Source organism: Chlorocebus sabaeus, chromosome 17 (assembly GCF_047675955.1).
Source record: "Chlorocebus sabaeus isolate Y175 chromosome 17, mChlSab1.0.hap1, whole genome shotgun sequence".
Lineage (NCBI taxonomy): Eukaryota > Metazoa > Chordata > Mammalia > Primates > Cercopithecidae > Chlorocebus > Chlorocebus sabaeus.
The window spans coordinates 53,286,743-53,310,690 of record NC_132920.1 but is presented as its reverse complement, the minus strand read 5'-3'; the positions used below and the strand labels follow the sequence as shown (position 1 = coordinate 53,310,690).

The 23,948-nt window shown below is 42.3% G+C and overlaps 1 long non-coding RNA gene and 2 pseudogenes across 1 annotated transcript; all 3 read right to left on the bottom strand.

Moving 5' to 3' along the window:
• Positions 1–829: 829 nt before the first annotated feature.
• On the bottom strand, positions 830–3,054 carry LOC103221341 (uncharacterized; annotated as a pseudogene).
• Positions 3,055–4,164: 1,110 nt separating this feature from the next.
• LOC119626749 (replication protein A 14 kDa subunit pseudogene) lies at positions 4,165–4,691 on the bottom strand (annotated as a pseudogene).
• A 3,225-nt stretch (positions 4,692–7,916) lies between these two features.
• Positions 7,917–23,429, bottom strand: LOC140708945 (uncharacterized). The gene is made up of 3 exons (XR_012089257.1): positions 23,337–23,429; positions 15,038–15,272; positions 7,917–8,381 (listed from the first exon to the last, which is right to left on the bottom strand). It is a non-coding gene; the product is annotated as an uncharacterized lncRNA (long non-coding RNA).
• Between the last annotated feature and the right edge of the window lie 519 nt (positions 23,430–23,948).

Here is a 23,948-nt window from a genome sequence, read left to right as displayed (position 1 = left end):
TGAGCTCAGCGTGGGATATAATCTCCCAGTGTGCCATTTGCAAAAACTATTGGAAAAGCACAGTATTTAGGTGACAGTGTACTGATTTCCCTGGTACAGTCTGTCACGGCTTCCCTTGGCTAGGAAAGGGGAATCCCCCGACCCCTTGTGCTTCCCAGGTAAGGCAATGCCCTGCCCTGCTTTAGCTCACCCTCCGTGGGCTGCACCCACTGTCCTACCAGTCCCAATGAGATGAACCAGGTACCTCAGTTGGAAATGCAGAAATCACCTGTCTTCTGCGTCAATCACACTGGGAGCTGCAGACCAGAGCTGTTCCTATTTGGCTGTCTTCTTTTTTTCTTGATTTGGAACATTTACTTATTTTTCCCATAAAACACTCCAAGTTTAGCCCAAAGAAAGTATCGGCACTTTGTTCTTGCCTCAGGCTCTGCTTGGGAAATAATTTTAATCAGAGAACTGTACGTTTTCTTCTGACAGATCCAGGTTTGTATCAGAAAATGACATTGTGATCCATTTCACTACAAGTAGAATACTACAAAATATTTACAGGAAAATATCAAAAATAACTCAAAAACAAAAGTCAAGTTAAAATAAACTTGTTTTTCAGAAATCTCTGCTCCAGTGCCCACAGCACACAAGAAGAGAGTCAAAACAAACAAGTAACTGAGATCCTCAATCACAAATCTCTAAATAACTGGAAAAAGGGAAGAAACAGGATGAAAATGGTGGTATGAAAGGGAATGGATGTGGCAGCACTGTTTCAATAGCCAATCTATTCTGAATGAGACACCCTCTCTTATATGCAGTAAACTTTGAGCAAAGCTAAACTTTAGGATAGCCCTGAACTGAAATAAGGTGTCATAATAACCCTTCCAGCTTTCATGAAAGCCCCATAAACATCATCGTTGGTCTATACTGAGACAGGAATTAGAAGGACCAGATTTGAGAGCTGCTTTGGCAAGAGACACAGCAGAATCATCCACTAACTTTTCTTGGAGGAGTGGCAGTAGCCCCTTCATTCTCTTTATCTACTCTCAGTGCAGCAGGCACAAATCAAGTAACCTCTGCCTTGGAATTAGCAGTGATCTGTGGCTTGGCACTGATGGTTGTCGTGGCTTTCTTCTCAATGGTGGCTGCACTCATATCATCCACCTTGGGTTGCCGAATCAAGTTGGGTGGGGCACTGAAAATCGCAGGGTTTGGCAAGGGAACTGGTGGGAAAAGCCAGGGATGGACGGGGGCAAGTCTATGTGGAGGCATCCAAGGTCATCATTCCAGGATGAGAAAGAGCAATACCTTGAGATGCAGGAGGAGGTCGCTTTGATGGGGGTTCCCAAGAGGAAGACTTGGAGGTGGGCCTGCGAGAGGGCCAGGGAGTCAGCCCAGTGGTGGTCCTGCAGGTAAATGTTGGGGTAAAAGCCCTCAGAGGCCTGGCATTCCAGATGGTCTCAGTGGTCCAGGAGGAGGACTTATATAGGTGGTCCAGGAGGCCACAAAGGTGGAGCAGGTGGTGGTATATTAATTTTGAACCTAGCCACTATTCTGAATGTTCCTATTATTTCTAGTCATTTTTAAATTAATTCTATTGAAACAAAACTGTATTATCTGCAAATAATAATTTCACCTCCTCTATTCCAGAATTTATACCTCTTGTTTCAATGTCACTAATTCATTTAACAAATAAATTGAGTTTCTATTGTGTGCCAGGCACTTTGCTAAGCCCTGAATCTAAGAAATTTGAACACTATATTGAGAACTGTGCTCTCTGTACAGTACAATAATATATATCTTTGTCTTTCTTGCTTAATTTTTATAGAAAAAAACTAGTGTTATTGTGTTTCATTATTATCATTATTATTATTATTACTATTATTATTTGAGATGGAGTTTTGCTCTTGTTTCCCATGCTGGAGTACGATGATTTGATCTCAGCTCACCGCAACCTCCACCTCCCAGGTTCAAGCAATTCTCCTGCCTCAGCCTCCCGAGGAACTGTGATTACAGGCATGCACCACCATGCTCGGCTAATTTTGTATTTTTAGTAGAGACAGGGTTTCTCCATGTTGGTCATGCTGGTCTCAAACTCCCGACCTCAGGTGATCTGCCCGCCTTGGCCTCCCAAAGGTTTGGGATTATAGCTGTTCACCTGGCAGTGTTTCATTATTAAATGTGATACTAAGGCCTGGCACAATGACTCACACCTGTAATCCCAACACTTTAGGAGGCCAGGCGGGAGGATCACTTGAGGTCAGGAGTTTGAGACCAGCCTGGCCAACATGGTGAAACCCCGTCTCTACTAAAAACACAAAAATTAGGAAGGTCTGATGGTGCACGCCTGTAATACCAGCTACTCAAGAGGCTGAGGCAAGAGAAATGCTTGAACCCGAGAGGGAGAGGTTATGGTGAGCTGACATTGCACCACTGTACTCCAGCCTGGGCAAAAGAATGAACTCTGTCTCAAAAAAATAAAAAAATAATAAAAATAAAGGGATACTAGTATTTGCTTTGAAATATACATATTTTTTATCAAGTGAAGAATATTAATCTAGGCCTCTTTTACTATGAGAACTTTTTCATAGTAAAATGGTATGTTGAATAGTAAAAACGGATGTTGAATTTTGTCAAATACCTTTTAACCATTTATTAGGATGAAAGTAGGCTTTTAAATCTATTTGTTTGACTGACTATATACTATTAATCCCATTTTAAAGCTATTTTTGCATTTCTACAAAAAACTTGCTTTGCTGAAATGTTCTGCTGGATTCCATTTACCAATATTTCAAATCCCATTTTAATGTAGTCCTTTATTCTATTTGCTAATATTTTATTCAGGATTTAAGCATAAGTGAGATTTGTCTGTAATGTTTTAAAATTATTTAAATGATCAGAAAAACATGCACACCCTGGGACTAAAAGATACATCATTTTGTGTTTTTGTGCCTACAGAATCCTGAATTGAAAAGAAAACAAGAATAAGAGCAGAAGAAGGCTCATACCCTCTGCTTTAAATTTTGACTTGTGTTGCTTTATGAGAACGTCAATGAATCCGAGCATGGTAAAATGGCCTCGCCTTTGATTTGCCAAGATGTAAAGGCTAATCACCAACAAGAAATGCACAAAGCTTACAGTTGAAGAGTATGTGTTTGTAGAGTATGTGTTTGTATTTGAGCAGATCTGAGTTCAAGTTTCAGCTCTGGCATTAGTAGCTCCATAACCTTGGAGAAGCCACTAACCTCTCTGTGTTCTACAGAATGGGAATTATCACTCTAACTACCTTGTGAGGTTGTGATGAAGATGAAAGAAGACAACACGTTAAAGTGGTCAACACAGTACCCAGTACGTTGGACATGTTTAATCAATTTAGCTATGATTACTGTTTATTATCGCCACTCTTCTCTTAGACCTTCTAAAGTTAAGGTAAAGGGCTCTGAAGTCCCTATGCTGTAGCTGCTCCTAAACTGAAAATGCCCTCATCCTCTGACCCACCTTGGTTAACAATATCTTGAGTAGTGCATCACGACTTCACTAAAAGGTTCTGACTTTTCAAGTTTATAAATTTAGAGAATGTTGATATTTACTATGCTGTATTTTTAGTGTGTACTCTTTTAGTTTTTATTAATAAAATAGAAACCTAAACTCAGACAACTTCTTTATTCTTGCATCTAATCTGACCATATATTGTAGAAGCAATTCTTTATAATGGGACTTAGGTGAGAACTGTCAATATATCAGTTCGGCCAAAAACTCTAGATTGGAATATCTAAAGCTAGACAAATAAAATTTTAAAAAAAGCAAATTGACCAGGTGCGGTGGCTTAAGCCTGTAATCCCAGCCCTTTGGGAGGCCGAGGTGGGCAGATTGCTTGAAGCCAGGAGTTCGAAACCAGCCTGGCCAACATGGCGAAACACTGTCTCTAATAAAAATACAAAAAGTAGCCAGACATGGTGGCAGGTGCCTGTAATTACAGCTACTTGGGAGGCTGAGGCATAAGAATCGCTTGAACCCAGGAGGTGGAGGTCAGAGTGAGCCAAGATTGTGCCACTTTACTCCAGCCTGGGCAACAGAGTAAGACTCCGTCTCAAAAAAAAAAAAAAAAAAGCAAATTGAATATGAGAAAGCATAGAAATGTCTCCCTCAAACAAGAAGGGTCTCCTCTAATAGTATTTAATGTAGCTCATTTGCAATCATATGAAAATTCATCGAGATCGAATCATGTTGCACAGTCCCTAAAGGATAAAACTGAGGGAACTCATGGACAACTTTCACGGCTTCATTGTAAAGTCTAAGATCAAAAGGATGGTTATCTTCTTTAAACTGGACATAAGATGCACACATGATGGTTGACTTGGCAGTTACTCTTCCAACACTTCCAAGATTCCAGAGATTTCTTCACGAAGGGGCTCCATTAATGTCTAATGAAGTTAGACATTCAGGACACAGAACTGAACTTCCTGATCTATCTCAATCTACAGTCAATAATCAATGTGCCTTTGGAAACCAGCCTCACAATTATTTAGTAAAACCTCACAATAGTATGATTTCATTCTTCCCTTCTTCATCTGAAAGAATAAATATTTTTCCCATGGGATGAGTCTTTTCCAGCCTCCCTTTGAAGCAAATGGATTGCTCGATGAACCAACTAGCATGCTGGCATTGATGCGCGACCTGGGTAACTCCATTACGTCCATCATGGCTATGGTCCAAGATTGCTGTTGTGGAGAAACTGACTGATGACTGAAAGTATGCGGCACACGGGTGTCTATCCGCTGTGCTCTATTACGGTGTCTTCCTCTGTCAGAAGTCTTTAATCCGAGACTATACAGTCAGACAAAAATCACTGAAACATGAAATATCTTAGAAATTGTGAAAGTACATAATGCCTGTAACTGGCAATTTAATTGACATGAGGTATGAATTTGGCAATAGTGGTAGCTGACATCACAGTCAGTTTCTGCTAACCCGACTATTCTTTAAGGGACTGAGACAAAAATGGAATAGTCTCTGAATTTTCAGAATTGTCTTTAACTACTGAGAGACCTTGGAATTCTAGTGAACTCCACTTAAATCAGTGAGGTTCAGAAATGTTATTTATCTCTTTCCAGCTTAGCCTGATAAGAACTTACTTTAGTGCCCACTTACTTATGGTTTCTAGAAACAAAATCACACAATTGAGATTCTAGGTCTAGGCTCCACTGATGCAGACATGAGCAAAGTTCCAAAAAAGGAAAGAATGTGGAGGAGGTGGTGGCAGATTCTCTCCCCTAATTTCAAGCTCCCTGAATACTTGTCTCTGATTCTCTCTCCTAATTTCTAGCTTCCTGAATGAACTAGTCTCCACCCATAACTGCAGCCAACCATGAGCCCTAGAGACCATCAGGTCATCGATTTGTATAAATAGGGCCACATCAACTGGGGATTCTGAGCATTTGACCAAATGATCATAAATTCTCTGAAAATCATGTTTAAGGACTGCATATAGACCATTCCATGAGTAACTTTAATGGAATGACCCCAGATAAGGTTCAGGTCTTTTAAGAAACTCACAGCCCCTGGCGCAAACTAGAATTGCTACTTTCTATCCTATCTTGCATAAGAGTAATCAGGTTATACCTTAGGCTATTCAAATGAAAACATATGTCCTAGGATATTCTAACCTAGTACATATTGGAAACATGGTATAATCCCCTGTCCTGGGCATTTGCTGTATAAATGAAATGTGGCCAAAGGTCCCATGCTGACCTGACACAAGGGTTCTTGTTGTCAAGTAAATGTGTAACAGACAGAAAAAAGACAAGTCCAGAGGTTACTAAAGTGCAAAATGATTTGTTGTTCAAACATAAAGCACACAAAATTTGCTAGCAAAATTAAAGTAAAAAACTAAGAATACACATATATGTTTATATATGCATAATAACTAAGATAAATCTATAAATTGTGTTTTATAAAGAAAGACAAGATGGCAATAAAATAAAACATTAACAGTGAGTTGTGATATGATGGGTTATTTTCTTCAAACTTTTGTATTTTCGAATTTTCTACAAACTATATTACTTTCATAAAACAGAAACACACAAAAAAATAGGTTTTCTAAAAAACTAAACAGACTCTCAGTGCAAACATCTGGAATCAGAGCATACTTTAAGGTATACTTAAAATTTCTAGGTGTGGTGACATGTGCCTGTTGTCCCAGCTACTCAGGAGGCTTCGGAATAAGAACCTCTTGAACCCAGGAGACAGAGGTTGCTGTGAGCCAAGATCATGCCACTTTACTCCTGCCTGGGTGTCAGAGCAAAACTCTGTCTCCAAAAAAAAACACCAAGATACTTAAAATCAACACTCCCTGCTAAGGAGACCAGATAATAATTCTTAGCTGAGTCTACCTCTAGCATCCTGTCTGGAATGGGGCAAAGGCTAAGAAATGCTGAGACGTCTGCTTTGGCTGGTGGTTCCAATTGCCCTCCTAATCCTGTGACAAAAGGCAAGAGAGTACAAGGTGTTCCTGTTTGGTGGTCAGATATCACTCAAATAGAAAATGATGATTTGTCAACTCTGTTAAGAGGACACAGAACTGAACCTCCTATCTATCTCAGTCTGCAGTCAATAATCAACGTGCCTTTGGAAACCAGCCTCACAATTATTCAATGAAACCTCACAAATAGTACGATAAAACTAAGTGTATTGTTTACAACAAAGCAGAAGAGCCAATATAATCATGCACAATACTCCTAACTTTTGATACTAGAAATTTTTGCCCAGCTGGAAGACAGGAAGCAACTACTTATGCAAAGAAAAGGGCAAACTTACAAAAATGAATGAGGAGAAGTGAAGACACATGGATTGAAACATTTTCCCGGTCAGAAAAAGCAGGGGCAAATATGATACTTGATACTCAGGCCAAAGTGTTTGTCTCTTTTGAGGCAATGGTTGGAAATTTTAAGGAAAAATAAATTATGCTATACTGGACTCAACCAAACATGAATTTTCAGAGACATCTATGCATGCTGAAGAAGTTAGACATCCACCAGTTTGCAGTACAATTTGGCTACGATTTATCACTTAACTAAAAGAACTTACTATTGATGGTTTGGAAGAACAGTTTTTATCAAATCAACTCAGGAAAGTAGTGCTGAAAAACCCATGAGTTTCACAATCTCACAAAGAGGTTTGCTCAGCTGCTTATGCTTACAAGGTCTACTGCAGTGCCACAGAAGCTGCTCTCATTAGCCAAGTTGCCTGGGAACTGACCAGCCCATCAAAATCCTAGGCTGTGGTATTTCAAAGTGCTCAGGCATACAGTCAACAGACTGCCAAAGTGTGAGAGCTCGAGTCTATAATGATAATCTACAGTAAGTTAAAATATCTCAAATCATCTTTGCTAATCTCTTTTTCTTAGCCGTTTATAGGCATAGATTTTACCTTGCACATCTTGTACCATCCCCTAAGAAGGAATTCACTAAGATTATCACAGTATATCCATTACATTTGGTTGCACACTGAGTCCATTTTTATTTGATCTCTCTGAATTTGATATTTTAATAGATATTTTTTGAAAAATATCTATTTTATATGTTTATTGAAAATATTGCTTTTGAATTTTAAAAAATGTGTTTTCCATCTTATCCTGTTCTAAACATTACAGCTTGCCCCTAAATAACTATATTCTTTTCCTTCTTCAGGTCTTAATGGATCTTATATCTCTCATAGCATATCATACAGTATTTTACCTTTTGTTATTGTTCATGCTTATATTTACTTCCTTCATTATACTGAAGGCCATTTACAGCAGGATTTCTCTTCTCATGCTTATATCATTTCTACCACTTAGCAGGTGGTGTCATGCGCATCGGTGTGAAGAGACCACCAAACAGGCTTTGTGTGAGCAATAAAGCTTTTTAATCACCTGGGTGCAGGCGGGCTGAGTCCGAAAAGAGGGTCAGCGAAGGGAGATAAGGGTGAGGCCGTTTTGTAGGATTTGGGTAGGTAAAGGAAAATTACAGTCAAAGGGGGGTTGTTCTCTGGCGGGCAGGAGTGGGGGTCACAAGGTGCTCAGTGGGGGAGATTTTTGAGCCAGGATGAGCCAGGAAAGGGAATTTCACAAGGTAATGTCATCACTTAAGGCAAGGACCAGCCATTTTCACTCCTTTTGTGGTGGAATGTCATTGGTTAAGGCAGGGGCAGGGCATTTTCACTTCTTTTGTGGTGGAATGTCATCGGTTAAGGCAAGCACCGGCCATTTTCACTTCTTTTGTGGTGGAATGTCATCAGTTAAGGCAGGGGCAGGGCATTTTCACTTCTTTTGTGATTCTTCAGTTACTTCAGGCCATCTGGGTGTTTACGTGCAAGTCACAGGGGATGTGATGGCTTGGCTTGGGCTCAGAGGCCTGACAGGACAACAGAAATATGTGTTGAGTTGGATTGAACTACTTGATATAAATGATATAAATTATGCTGTCCTAGATAGTTGGTATGAAATATCTAAATTGCATTTATAGTATCACTCACATTCATCAATCAAAGACCTCCTCATTGCCTTACATTTTTAATGATTGATGTCACCAACAACCTATCATCAACAACTTCTCGATCACCTTCAAGAATTCTCTCCTCTAGCCCATCAGCCATCATGAACTCATGTTGTTTTCACTTCTGCAGTCTCTCATCCCTCCTCTCCTTCCTACTGTCTTGCTATAACTCCATTATCTCATAACACGCTTGTGTAAAACCCTCCTAATTTGTCTTGCCCCACCTGGTGCATCCTTCTCACCCCTGCCACAGTAACCTTCCTAAACACAGGTAAGTTCATATTTGTTTTCTTTATCAAAAAGCTCAAAACACTCTCAGTTACCCAAAATCTAAATGGCTTCTCCCAAGGCCCTCTACTGTGGTGTCGAGCTAACTCACCTCCAACTAAAGGCTCTATGAGCCCTACACTCTGGCCACGTGGTTCATTTACCAGCTTTTTTTACACACTTTCACCACTCTATGTCTTTGCCTTGACAGCTCTCTAAAATTTCAAAAATTTTATAGGAACCTCAGATTTATGTAGAGTTGAGATTAAGAGAAGGAGGTAAAGGAGATATTCCTGAAACTTCTTCAGCTGTTAGAAGTCATGTGCCTCTTTAGCACTAAGTGTATAGAACTAAAGCTAGAAGCAAAGACACTCTGACCATTACCTCTATGATGTAGTGTACCATATAGGTATCAAACTCCTGCAAGGCAAAAGATCGATTATACCTTTTGACTTTGGAAGAGCAGGGAGTATTTTCTGTTTTGTTCCCCTGATCTCCCAAGTGCCTAAAAAGTGCATGCCACATAATGGAAACTAAGTAAATACCTGTTGCATAAAGAAAAATATCATGAGGCATATTCCATTTGGAAGAAATTGAGGTGAAGATGCATCAAATGTGTGCCCACTCTGTACCTGCCCATGCACAAACACCAGAGTGTAGCAACGGGCATAAGGAAGCCATGCCCTGCCCTAGAGGAGCTTGCAGTCCAGAGCAGGAGACCAGCATGGAAGGATTATTTGCGGTAACTCAAGTGGGGAATCCTTGATGCCAGACCTGTTTCCTCAACTGTAAAGGAAGAAATTAGAAAATCCTGTATAGTCCTTGGTTCTGTCTTGTTTTAAACATGCTGTTTACATTTCCCAGATCAAAGTTCCCAAAAGCCCAGGGCTGTGCCCTCTCATTTTTTGTATTCCCTGGAGTACCTTGCAACTAAATGTTGCTTATTATCTGGGTTTCCAATTGAGCTGTTGGAACTGTAATTGCCTAATTTTTAAAACAGCAGTAAAATTAGATATAGAAGAAAAGTTCTCTGGATATTATATTAAGAAAAAGGCATCCCCAATAAATAGGTACTTGAGTATGATGCAAGGCAGAAAATCTTCCACATTCAAACAATTACTAGTTGTTCAGGGCAAATTGTTGAGCAATCTTGAGCCTTGGTTTCCTCATAAATACAATGGGAATAATCATACTTACAGAGTGGGGAGAACCTCATCAGGTAATGAATGTGAAGTGGCTCTCTAAGTGTAAAGAACATTCACGAACATTAGTTAATGCTACAGTACGACCACTTACCAGTTCCTCACTAGTGGCTGCAGATCCACTGCACCTTTGCTGCCTTCTTCCCCATTCTGGTTAGTCTGCTAGGCAGCGTATGGAAGAATTTGATCTTTTCTGTTAACTTTGTCAAATTTAAACTATTGACTGTCTCATATTTACAATTTAAAATGTAGCTCAAATCAGGTTTACCATTGTTGGAGATATTTGTTGATAAATTAATCAGGGAAGAGAATATAAGAAAGTCAAGAAAGCATATTAAAATTCTGCATACTTTTGGTTCTTCCTATTTAGGAAGAAATATGACATAGTCCAAAAAAAGGACATTATTCAAAGAAGGAAGAAGATATGTTCACAACAATATTCATGGCAATATTATTTACAATGGGGGAAATGATGACTTTCCTATTCAGCAGTACAGGCACTCCTAAGGCCACTCCTATCTTTGAATCTCAGGCTTTACCTCTGATAAAACAGAAGAATTTATTTAATGGAGGTTCTTGAGTCTACTCTCAGTATTTTTGATTCAATAGGTTTGGTTCAAGGCCAAGAAATTTGAATTGAACACCAATGGTTAAAGCAATGGCTGTAGTATGATTATTTAATGGACATTTTTAAAAGATAATGTAGCAACATGGAAAAATATTATAATTAACTATTAAGTTAAAAAAGCAGAAACAAAATTACACAACCATGGAAAAGATGTACATTCAAGTAGACAAGAAATATATGGGATATATTTTTTAAAACAGTTTGAGCTATTAATCTAGAATACTGAGAGTCAATTGCCTTCCTTTTATTTTGAGAGCTAAATGCTATAATGTTGCTTAGATGATTTTGAAATCTGTATTCATTCAGAACAAGCAGTAGGTGGATTTGGGATTTTATGCATACTTTAGAAAAAAGAAACAGCCAATAGTGTGGTTTTTGCCCCTCCTATAATTCATTTTATGTTAGTGAGTAAATATTAATACTTGGCTTTATGAAAATACCTTATTATTGTTCAATAGACAAGGAGGTGGGACTCATAATTTCATAAATTCAGAATCATAATTTAACTCTGTCAGAAAAAAACAAACCAATAACTATAGCAACTGCTACCACAAATTTAGAACCCAGAAATGTTACACCATGACAATTTAGGGTCAGACATTATAGCCACATATATAAAACACTGCTGTGGCTCCCCTGGAACCATCCAAAAGATTAAAGAGCTTTGACATCTATTGAAAAATAGGTATTCCTAGATTAAAGGTTTAGGTACCTTTTAATCCCTTAACGCCTTTAGCTGAAATGCATTCTCTGGCATCACATAGGAAAAAAATGACTCAAGAAGCTTGCTAACCTATAAAATAGTGACTAGTAATAGTCTGCTGGCAGGCAAATTTTTTTTTTTTTTTTTTTTTTTTTTTTTGGAGACAGAGTCTTGCTCTGTCACCCAGGCTGGAGTACAATGGCGCAGTCTCAGCTCACTGCAACCTCCACCTCCCGGATTCAAGCGATTCTCCTGCCTCAGCCTCCCAAGTAGCTGGGATTACAGGTGCCTGCCACCACACCTGGCTAATTTTTGTATTTTCAGTAGAGACAGGGTTTCACCATGTTGTCCAGGCTGGTCTCGAACTGCTGACCTCGTGATCCGCCCACCTCGTCCTCCCAAAGTGCTGGGATTACAGGCGTGAGCCACTGTGCCCGGCCACATCTTTTTTTTTTTTTTTTTTTGAGACAGGATCTCACTACTTTGCCCAGGCTGGTCTCAAAGTCCTGGGTTCAAGGGATCCTCCAACCTCTGCCTCTCAAGTAGCTGGGATCACAGGTGAACGCCACCGTGGCTAGCAGAAGCCAAATCGTAACAGTTATTTTCAGACAATTAAAGCATTTAAGGGGTGAGCACCTCTTCCCCATGCCTCATTCATTTCCCTGGGAAACTGTGTAATGCTCATATTTCTCATTAAAGTGGATGGCAGATGCTAGAATCATTATCAGGTTAAGTTAAACCAATTGTTACTTAAGAGACTCAGGCCAAAATGGACCTTCTCCTTTTTTGTAGATAATCATCTCTAATTCCTACTTTGTCAAGAAGAAACATAGCCACAGATTGCCTTAGACATAGTGGAGCACAGAAATCTTTCTTCTCAGTCTAATAAAAAGGAATAATTTACTCTAGTAACTCCGTTACCTGTGATATCTAGGAACATAATGCAAAGTCCTCACCATGATGAGGCCATCACAGTGGAAGCTACAGAGAAAGTCTCATCAAAGGCACTATTGAACTATCCAGGGATAGGATGTAGGAATTTAGATGGTTTTTAAAATGTACATCTCTCATCGCAGACCAGCAGCAATGCTATAAAGATGTGTGTGCAGAAACGCATTTTTGATTATTACTAGAGTGGTGAGGCCAGGACACAATCTTGGGCCTTACAGGGAATTTTTGTTTGTTTGTTTTTTGAGATGGAGTTTTGCTGTTGTCCCCCATACTGGAGTGCAATGGCATGATCTTGGCTCACTGCAACCTCTGCCTCCCGGTTCAAGGGATTTTCCTGCCTCAGCCTCCCAAGTAGCTGGGATTACAGGTGTGCACCACCATGCTTGGCTAATTTTGTATTTTTAGTAGAGACGAAGTTTCACCATGTTGGTAAGGCTGGTCTCGAACTCCTGACATCAAGTGATCCACTCACCTCGGCCTTCCAAAATGCTGGAATTACAGGCATGAGCCACCACACCTGGCCTGGAATCTTTAAAAAAAACTAAGCTACACTAAATTAATCAAAACCAGTAATAAATGCAAATATCTAAATAGATAAATGATAGATAAATCAAGATAAATAAAAAAGTATTCAGTGCAAACTTTTCAGCACTTCCTATGTTCCTGATTTCATTTAGGCAGAGAACACCCCAGCATTATTTTGAAGAGTGTTAAACTTATATTCTCATTTTTCTCCAGCGAACATTTGTTTTCCCTGATACTCCCAGAGTAAGAGCCAGTTTTAGCCCACTCAAGCGAAATTTTATTTCTGAAGAGGCATAAGTCATTCTGACCATAAGCCATCCTTAATCTGGGCAGGCCTGAAGAACTGGACTGTTTCCTCAACTGTGTGGAGGATTGTAAGGATGTTTAGGGGCCGGGGCCAGGGGTCCAATGTCGTTGAAACCTCTGAGAACCCACAAGATCAGCTCTGTAACAGTCCTGGGTCGTGTATGACATTGGCTTCCCTGAGCATCAGACTAAGTTGAACAATCAAATTTGTCTCCAATCATTGTCCATCCACCTTTTCCCACAGCCTTTTGGTCCCTGGACCCAGAGCATATTTCTGAGTTTGAGTCGGTACTAGCTTGGCTTCCGGGTGGTTGAAAATCTCACAAATAGCAGGACAATGTTGAACACATAAAGATAATCATTCTCTAAGGGCAACATTCTTAACATAGTTGATGGTGCAGTTTTGGAGGAGTTGAGGTAACATGCAGTCATAATGGATAATCCTTCAAACAGTTTTATGTAAAATAGAAAATATGTCACTGGCAGAAAATCCCCCAAAAGCTAAGGTTTCTCTGCAAAATCCAGAGCAGACAGGACAAATCATCATGAAAACACTGAAGAAATCTCGTACTTGTGATTAACCATACCTGACACCTTATCTCTACCTCTCAGCTCAGATTAAAGAGTCCTTTCACACATATTAATGCATTTGATCCCACAACAAATAAGGAACATCACACTGGGCTTATTGCCAAGTTATCCCATTACAGCAGAGAAAACATTATCTCTAGAAGGTTTTTATTGCAGCCACAAGGAAAGCCCTGCCCAGATTAAATCCTACTGTGTTTCCCTTTCCACCAGGTTTTTCCCCATATGCGTTTTCATACACGACATATTTTACCAAACCCTAAATTCTTGGGTTTATCATTATCTTCTGCCTTCTTTCCCTCCCTATAAGCAGCCTTCCTGGTGCCACAGACATTAGTGAAAAACTTCATCACAGAAATTTACTCATCCTCTCCCAGAGTTCCCCATTGTCTAACCCAGTGCTACCAACAGAAATACAATGAGAAGGCCGGGTGCGGTGGCTCACACCTATAATCCCAGCACTTTGGGAGGCTGAGGTGGGCCAATCACTTAAGCTCAGGAGTTCAAGACTAGCCTGGACAATATGGCAAAACCCCGTCTCTACAAAAGAATACAAAAATTAGTGGAGCATGGTGGTGCACCCATGTAGTTCCAACTACTTGGGAGGCTGAGACAGAAAAATCACTTGAACCTGGGAGGCAGAGGTTTCAGTGACCTGAGATGGTGCCATTGCACTCCAGCCTGGGTGACAGAGCGAGACTCTGTCAAGAAAGAAAGAGAGGGAGAGAGGGAGAGAGGGAGAGAGGGAGGGAAGGAGGGAGAGAGGGAGGGAAGGAGGGAGAGAGGGAGGGAAGGAGGGAGGGAGGGAAAAAGGAAAAAAGGAAGGAAGGAAGGAAGGAAGAGAAAGAAAGAAAGAAAGAAAGAAAGAAAGAAAGAAAGAAAGAAAGAAAGAAAGAAAGAAAGAAAGAAAGAAAGAAAGAAAGGAAGGAAGGAAGGAAGGAAGGAAGGAAGGAAGGAAGGAAGGAAGGAAGGAAGGAAAGAAGGAAAAGGAAAGAGAGGAAGGAAGGAAGGGAAAGAAAGAAGGAAAGAAAGAGAAAAGAAGGGAAAGAAAGAGAGAGAGAAAGAGTACAATGAAAGAGCCATATTACTTATTTATTCATTTTTGCAGTGCTACCTTATTTGACAATCAGCAGTTAGTTCTCATCCATATTGACTGTCTGTAGATTTTTTTAAAGGCTGTGACAGGTATATAGCTACCAAAATACAGAACTTATTTGGTGATTCTTCATCCTCATTACTTTTTTGTGGACAACTGCATATGGATATGGTATGGGACATTCCTTAATCTTTTGGGCCAGACAGCTTTGTGGAGCCTGATACTAATAGGCACACTTGGAGTTCTCACCTCCTTCATGGAAAATTTCCAGATTTCTCTGAGTTCTGGAGGCGCATGCTTTTTGAAGTTCACTCCCCAGGTGCCCCTGTGAATGTTGATGATGTGTTCTTGGGTCACCACCTCATTGACAGTAAAATGGACCTTCTTCTTCTTGCTACCTGTCAGGTCCAGGGTGGAAAGCCACACACGTAATTTAAATTTTGCACCCTCTGAAGCAATGGCTTGAGTTGAACCTTGGCAGTGGCTATAGTTTTTAAAAATAAAAAGAAATAAATGAATTAAAAAGTTTGTTCATTGTGGTAAAATGTATATAACATAAAATTTACCATTTTAACCGTTTTAAAATGTATAATTTGGTGGACTAAGTACATTCACAATGTTATGCAACTGTCACCACTATTCATTTCCAGAACTTTATCACCATCCCAACAGAAATTCTATACTTATTAAACAATAACTACCTATTCCCTCCTCCCTCCAGCCCTTGGTAACCACTATACTTTCTGGTTCTACAAATTTGCTTATCTAGGTTCTTCATATAAGTGGAATCACAATACGTGATCTTTTGCATCTGGCTTATTTCACTTAATGTTTTCAAGGTTCATCATGTTGCAACATGTGTCAGAATTTCATTCCTTTTTAAGGCTGAATAATATGCCATTGTATATTTGCCCATTTTGTTTATCCACTGATATGGTTTGACTCTGTGTCTCTACACAAGTCTCATCTCAAATCCCCACGTGTCAAGGGAGGGACTTGGTAGGAGATGATTGGATCATGAGGGTGGTTCCCTCATGCTGTTCTTGTGATAGTGAGTAAGTTCCCATGAGATCTGATGGTTTAAAGGTGTGGCACTTCCCCCCTTTACACACACACACTCTCTCTCATACACACACTCACTCCTGCTGTCATGTAAGACGTGCCTTGCTTCCTATTCACCTTTTGCCATGATTTTAAGTTTCATGAGGGCTCCCCAGCCACGCAGAACTATGAATCAATTAAGCCTCTTTATAAATTACCTAGTCTCAGGCAGTTCTTCATAGCAGTATGAAAATAGACTAATACAGGCCAGGGGCAGTGGCTCACTCCTCTAATCGCAGCACTTTGGGAGGCTGAGGCAGGCAGATCATAAGGTCAGGAGATCGAGATCATCCTGACTAACATGGTGAAACCCTGTCTCTACTAAAAATACAAAGAATTAGCTGAGTGTGGTGGTGGGCACCTGTATTTTCCAGCTACTCGGGAGGCTGAGGCAGGAGAATGGCGTGAAACTGGGAGATGGAGCTTGCAGTGAGCCGAGATTGCGCCACTGCACTCCAGCCTGGGTGACAGAGCAAGACTCTCTCTCAAAAAAAAAGAAAAGAAAATAGACTAATACAGAAAATTTGTATCAGGAGTAGAGTACTGCTATAAAGATATCTCATAATGTGGAAGTGACTTTGGAACTGGGCAATGGTCAGAGGTTGGGACAGTTTGGATGACTCAGAAGACAGGAAGATGAAGGAAAGCTTGAAACTTTCTAGAGACTTGTTGAATGGTTTTGACCAAAATGCTGATAGTGATATGTACAATGAAGTCCAGGCTGAGGTGGTCTCAGATGGAGATTAGGAACTGATTGGGAACTAGAGTAAAGATCACTCTTGCTATGCTTTAGTAAAGAGACTGGTAGAATTTTACTCCTGCCCCAGAGATCTGTGGAACTTTGAACTTGAGAGAGATGATTTAGGGTATCCGGCAGGAGAAATTTTTAAGCAGCAAAGCATTCAAGAGGTGACCTTTCTGATTCTGAAAGCATTCAGTCATACACATTCACAAAGAGATTGTCTGAAATTGAAACTTATGTTTAAAAGGGAGGCAGAGGCCAGGCACAGCGGCTCATGCCTGTAATCCCAGCACTTTGGGAGGCCGAGGTGGACAGATCACCTGAGGTCAGGAGTTTGAGACCAGCCTGGTTAACATGGTGAAACCCTGTTTCTACTAAAAATACAAAAAATTAGCCAGGTATAGTGGCACACACCTGTAATCCCAGCTATTTGGGAGGCTGAGGCAGGAGAATCGCCTGAACCCAGTAGGCAGAGGTTGCAGTGATCCGAAATTGTGCCATTGCACTCCAGCTTGAGCAACAAGAGTGAAATTCCATTTCAAAAAAAAAAAGAGAGAGGGAAGTAGAGCATAAAAATTTGGAAATTTTCAGCCATACCATGCGGTAGAATAGAAAAACCCATTTTCTGTGGAGAAATTCAAACAAACGGCAGAATTTGCATAAGTAACAAGCAGCTGAATGCGAATAGCCAAGAGAATGGGGAAAATGTGTCCAGGGCATGTTAGAGATCTTTGCAGCAGCCCCTCCCATCACAGGCCCAGAGGCCTAGGAGAGAAAAATGGTTTGATGGGCCAAGCCCAGGGCCCTGCTGCTCTGTATAGCCTCAGGACTTGGTGCTCTGCATCCCAGCCACTCCAGCTCTAGCCATCGCTACAAGGGGCCAAGGTACAGCTTGGGCCATTGCTCCAGAGGGTGCAAGTCCCAAGACTTGGCAGCTTCCATATGAAGTTGGGTGGGCCTGCTGGCATGCAGAAGATAAGAATTGAGCTTTAGGGGTCTCCACCTAGATTTCAGGGGATATACAGAAATGCCTGAATGTCTAGGCAGAAGTCTGTTGCAGGGGCAGAGCCCTCATGGAGATCCTCTACTAGGGTAATGCAGAAAGGAAATGTGGGGTTGGAGACCCCACACACAGTTCCCACTGGGGCACTGCCTAGTGGAGCTGTGAGAAGAGGACCACCGCCCTCCAGAACCCAGAATGGTAGATCCACAAGTAGCCTGCACCATGTGCTTGGAAAAGCCACAGGCACTCAATGCCAGCCCATAAAAGCAGTCAGAAGGAGGGCTGTACCCTGCAGAACCACAGGAGTGGAGTTGCCCAAGGCCCTGGGTGCGCATCCCTTGCATCAGCATGCCCTGGATGTAAGACGTGGAGTCAAAAGAGATTATTTTGGAACTTTAAGATTTAATGAATGTCCTGCTGGGTTTCAGACATATGGGGCCCATGGCCCCTTTGCTTCTGCCAATTTTTTCCCACTTGGAATGGGAACATTTACCCGATGCCTGTACCCCCTATTGTGTCTTGGAAGTAACTAACTTGCTTTTAATTTCACAGGTTCATAAGCAGAAGGGACTTGTCTGGTCTCAGATGAGTCTTTGGACTTGAACTTTTGAGTTAATACTGGAATGAGTTAAGACTCTGAGGGGCTGTTGGGAAGGTATAATTGGTTTTGAAATGTGAAAAGTACATGAGATTTGGGAGGAGTCAGGGTTGGAATAACATGGTTTGGCTCTGTGTCTCCACTCAAATCTCATCTCAAATTGTAGCCCCCACATGTCAAGGGAGGGACCTGATGGAAGGTAATTGTATCATAGGGGCAGTTTCTCCCATGTTGTTCTCATGATAGTGAGTTCTCATGAGATCTGATGGTTTTAAAGTGTGGCACTTCCCCTCCTTTGCTCTCTCGCTCTCTCTTGCTGCCATGTGAGATGTGCCTTGCTTCTCCTTTGCCTTCTGCCATGATTGTAAGTATCCTGAGGCTTCCCCAGCCATGCAGAACTGTGAGTTAATTAAACCTGTTTCCTTTACAGATTACCCAGTCTCAGGCAGTGCTTTATAGCAGTGTGAAAATGGACTAGTACATCTATTCAGCTGTTAATGGACATTTGAGTATTACCACCTTTGGGCTATTATGAAAAATGTTACTATGAACATTACTGTACCAGTATTTGTTTGAGTCCCTGCTTTCAATTATTTTGAGTATACACTTAGAATAAGTAAAAGTAATGTAAAAATATATTGTACTTAACCCAATATATCCAAACTATTACCATGTCAACATACAATTAACAGAAACAATTACAAGAGGTTTTACATTTTTTTCCTAAGGTCTCAAATTTCAGTGTATTTATAGTACTTCTCAATTCAGACACTAAATTTTCACCAGAAACACTTGATCTGTATTGTGATTTCATAAAATTATAGTTGAAAAAGTAGATTCACATACCTAAGTTAGAACATGTAAACTAATTAAAATTAAATAAAATGTAAAATTCCATTCCTCAGTCCTTAGCTACATTTCAAGTGCTCAAGAGCTGCATGTGGGGCTAGTGGCTGCTGTATGAACAGCACAGGTCTAACCAATTGGGTAGAAAAAATACTCTGTCTGAGCCAGGTGCAGTGGCTTATGCCTGTAATCCCAGCCCTTTGAGAGGCCGAGGCAGGAGGATATTTTGAGCCCAGGAGTTTGAGATTAGCCTACACAACACGGTGAGACCCCATACCTACAAAAAAAAAAAAAAAGAAAGAAAGAAAGAAAAGAAAAAAAAAAAAGAAAGAAAGAAAGAAAAAGAGAAAAGCCTCTGTCTGGCCCCTCACAATCTGGCTCCATCCTACTTTACTCAGCCTGTTCCCCACTGTTCCCCAGCATGTGTCTTAGATCGACTGATCTGGCACATTAATTTGACAAGTATTTATCAAGCATTGACCATATGCCAAGCATTGTGCTAAACACTGGATATAATGGGAAATGAAACGATGTCTGCATACAGCCAAAAAACAGGTGTGGCCAGCAGACATAAACATAGATAACTGCATAAATAAATGTATATTATAAATTGTTATATGCCCTATCGGGAAAGAGTGTCATTATGGAACAGGTGGATTTAAAGAGGTAATCAATAATCACACAAATAACAGTATCTTACACATTTCGATAAGTACATGGGGAACAAAGCAAAGGATCTGATGATAGTGGACCTTATTCTGAAGGGAAGCTTCTCAGATGAAGTAATTTGAAGGCAAGATGGGAAGACAGATGAGCTGGATAAAGGGGTACAAAAGTGGGGTAGTGTGGTAAAGTGACTGGGCAGAGCATGCGTAAAAGGCCTAGATGAGAGAAACTCACAGAGAGGAACAGTATGGTACAAGTGTAGAGAGTGGTGCCAGTGAGGCTGGGCAGGTAAGCAAGGACCCAGTTCAGGCAGGTCTTTAGGCCATAGCAATGATTTGGGATTTTGTACCAAGTGCAATGGGAAAGCTATTAAAGGTTGTTTAAGGATTTGGGATTGGCATTTCTTTTTAAAGGCCACTCTGGCAGCTTGATGCAGAAAAGTTCTAAATCCTCAACTTGTAGCCTAAAGGGATCTCCTTTCTTTGCTTTGAATTTTGACCTCAGTCGCTCTGTCAAAACTGATTGCATCCACCGTAATTCTTACTTTGTGCTTACTTACATTGTTACTTTATATGCTGCCTTCCTTTACTAGTTATTCATAGACTTGACTCACTGATGCACCCTACCCCAACTGTAACCTTCTCCTGTGGGCAGAAAAGATTTCTCAGTCATCCTTGTGTGCCCACAGCATGGAGCATGGAGCAGATACGCTTGGCTAATCTGTTAAACCAGATTGAGCTAAAAGTCCCATCATAGTTTGCTGCTCTCCCCTCATCAAAAAGCATTCTGTGACCTTATTAACTCAGTCTTTAATCCAACTGCTCTATACTCTACTTGCCACAAAGACTGAAGTCCCTGAACAAGACCTGGGCAGCCCTCCAGCATCCTAGCAGGCAATACCTAGCAACCAAAAGAGGTCTTGTTTCATTTCAGGTCAGCCTAGGGTTACAAAAGTCATCAACTCATGTGGTCTGGCACTTCAGAATCTCAAAGAACTCTCCTTCTATCTTTCATAATACCGGCATGAAAACTATGTACTTAACAGAGTTCTCAAAAAACACAACCCATCTCCAAGAGGTGCTAGTACTTGGCTAGATGAAGTTTTTAGTTAAGGACTCCAAAATCATTAGATTCTTTTCACCTTCCATTTATTGTGGGTTGAAATGTCATGATCTAAGGGAAAGAAGTATGGAAAGGGCCTGAGGCAGCAGAATAGGATCTGGAGGCAGGGAACCTAAAGCTGTTTCACACCAACTTTCTAGAACTAAATTGAAAGGAGGCCGGGTGCTGTGGCTCACGCCTGTAATCCCAGCCCTTTGGGAGGCCAAGGTGGGCGGATCACGAAGTCAGGAGCTCGAGATCAGCCTGGCCAACATAGTGAAACCCCATCTCTACTGAAAATACAAAAATTAGCCAGGCATGGTGGCGTGCGCCTGTAGTCCTAGCTACTTGGGAGGCTGAGGCAGGAGAATCACTGGAACCCAGGAAGCGGAGGTTGCAGTGAACCGAGATTGTACCACTGCACTCCAGCTTGGGTGACAGAGCGAGACTTTCGTCAAAAAAAAGAAAAGAAAACCCTAACTTTCCACGCCGAAGTAACAAAAGGACCGGAGGTTACTCCCCTTGACCTTTTCTGCCGGGCAGACGGAAAATTGGAGGTCCGCAACAAATCAGACCGATTGCGGGTCCAGTCTTCCTTTGCAACTCTGTAACTTCACTCCAGCCTCTGAATGGTTGTCGTCCACAACCAATCAGACTGATTGCAGGCTACCACTTCATTTACATGAGGTGAGCATGAAGTGGCCAAAGGGAAACAAACCAGAGTATTTGAACCCAAGAAGATTCTGTATTCGGGTCCTTGAGCCGCTGCCCCGGTAGCTCCCACACTGTGGAGTGTACTTTAGTTTTCAATAAATCCCTGCTTTCGTTCTTTCGTTGCTTCGTTCTTTCTTTGCTTTGCTGGGCGCTTTGTTCAATTATTTGTTCAAAATGTCAAGAACCTGGACAACTTGCAGTCACGACCTTCTACCGGTGACAGGCCCACACTTTGTCACTTACAAACTATGACCTTGGCCAGATGAATCTCCACCTGTTTCAACATCTGCAACTGGTGGTAATACCCATCTTTTCCTACAGACTCGTTAAAATGATTAAGTGAGAAGGAAAAATATCTAGCAAAAAATTACAATCAAGCCAAACTGCTTTCTGTGCCTTTAAGGGTTTTTCTGGTTGTTTTGTTTTGTTTTGTTTGAGAGTCTCGCTTTGTGGCCCAGGCTGGAGAGGAGTGGCTCGATCTTGGCTCACTGCAAGCTCCACCTCCCGGGTTCACGCCATTCTCCTGCCTCAGCCTCCCGAGTAGCTCGGACTACAGGAGCCCGCCACCACGACCGGCTAATTTTTTTGTATTTTTAGTACAGACGGGGTTTCACTGTGTTAGCCAGGATGGTCTCAATCTCCTGACCTCGTGATCCGCTCGCCTCGGCCCCCCAAAGTGCTGGGATTACAGGTGTGGGCCACCGCGCGCCCGGCCTTTTTTGTTTTTATTTGTTTGTTTGTTTTTTTGGTTTTTTTGGTGAGGAAGGGAGGGAGTAACCTTTGGAGTCAACAGAAAAGCCACTAGGTTTCCTCTTCTTATCTTCCCTGGTGAGTGATACTTTTTGGAAGATATCTCAGAATTTTTTTAAAAGTTCATTTATGAAATATAACAAGAAACATTTTCAATATCATGAAACTTATGAGGATACAAAAAGCAAATATAATTCTAATCACAACAGGAGCAGTCTTTTATTGTTTTACCCCCACTCTCGGGCATCCTGGACACGCATTAACCGTCTACAACGGAGGGCTCATTGCTGATTATAAAAGACTGTGAAAGATGAGTAATGATTTAAGGCTTCTCTCCAGAGGCCCTTCTCCAACTCCAGGTTTAGGCTGAACTGCCTACGGGGACCGTTTTCTTGCTGCCCAATCTCCCCCTCTTCTCCCGCCCCACGCGGTTCCACCCACTCGCGCGTCTCGGGACTCTGAACGTCCAAAGCTCCAGCCTGGACGCTCTGGGCTCTGGATCTGAAGGGCGTGGGAGCACAAGGAGTCAAGACTGCCTTCCATTCTTCCCTCAAGGCCTCGACCACCCTCCGATCCCAAGGCTGCGTGGTCCGGGCCGCACAACTCTCCTCTCCCTAGCTCAGCGCCTCCTCCGCCCCCACCCGACGTCCCCAGGCAGGGTCAGCGCGGGGACGAGGTCTGGTCATTGCCCGGGAATGACCCGAACCGGGCGCGAGCTCAAGGAGGGGAGGGGGCGAGCGCGCCTCGCGAGGCCCCGCCCCATCGCCAGATGCGGCGCTGTTGGTGCGAGGTGATTGGTGGGTGCGGCCGCGGGATGAATGGGGTGACCGCCGCGGGGGAGCGGGGCGGGGCCGCTGAGGGCGCGGGGCGGGCCAGAGGAGCCCAGTGGCGCAGGGCTGGCGAGTTCCGCCGGGGTGATGGCGGCACCGCCCTAAGCCCCGGGCAGTTAACGGTCCCCACGCCGCGCGAGTGGAGGAGGGGCCCCCGGGCAGGCCCTGGTACCCGCGCCTGGTGCGAGTGTGCCTACCGCGTTCCGGGAACCCAGAAGTGATGCTGGCCCCCAAGGGCCTGCAGTCCAGACTGAGGGAAGGGATCGCAAAGGGAAGCCACGCCCGCTCCTCAGGCCGGCGACAAAGGGCGTCCCCGCCTTTGTGGATCCCTACCGGGTTCTCGGAGCGCGACGTGCCAAGAAGGCCTGGCTCCTTTGACTGGAATTCATGTCTGGACACCGTTTTTTTCTGTCCCTACACTAGTACCCCTTTTTGACCCTATATTTTAGATTGAGTCACTCAGGCCAGGTGGCTCACACCCCTGATCCCAGCGCTTTGGGAGGTCAAGGAGGAGAATCGCTTGAGCCCAGGACTTCGAGGCTGCAGTGAGCGGCGATCGCGCCACTGCTCTCCAGCTTGGGCGACAGAGCGAGACCCTATCTCTAAAAACAGGAAGGAAAAAAAGTGTGCGCACGCTTTATGCCCGGCATACCCCAGTGACAAGGCAAACTTGTTTCTGCCATCCTGAAGTGTAATAGGGAAGGTAGGAGGTAAAAATAAGTAAGCAAAACAATTACGGATTGTGCTAAGTGCGGTGGACAAAGTAAAATAATGGCTGAGGAAGAGGAAATAGGGGAGAAACTGATTTT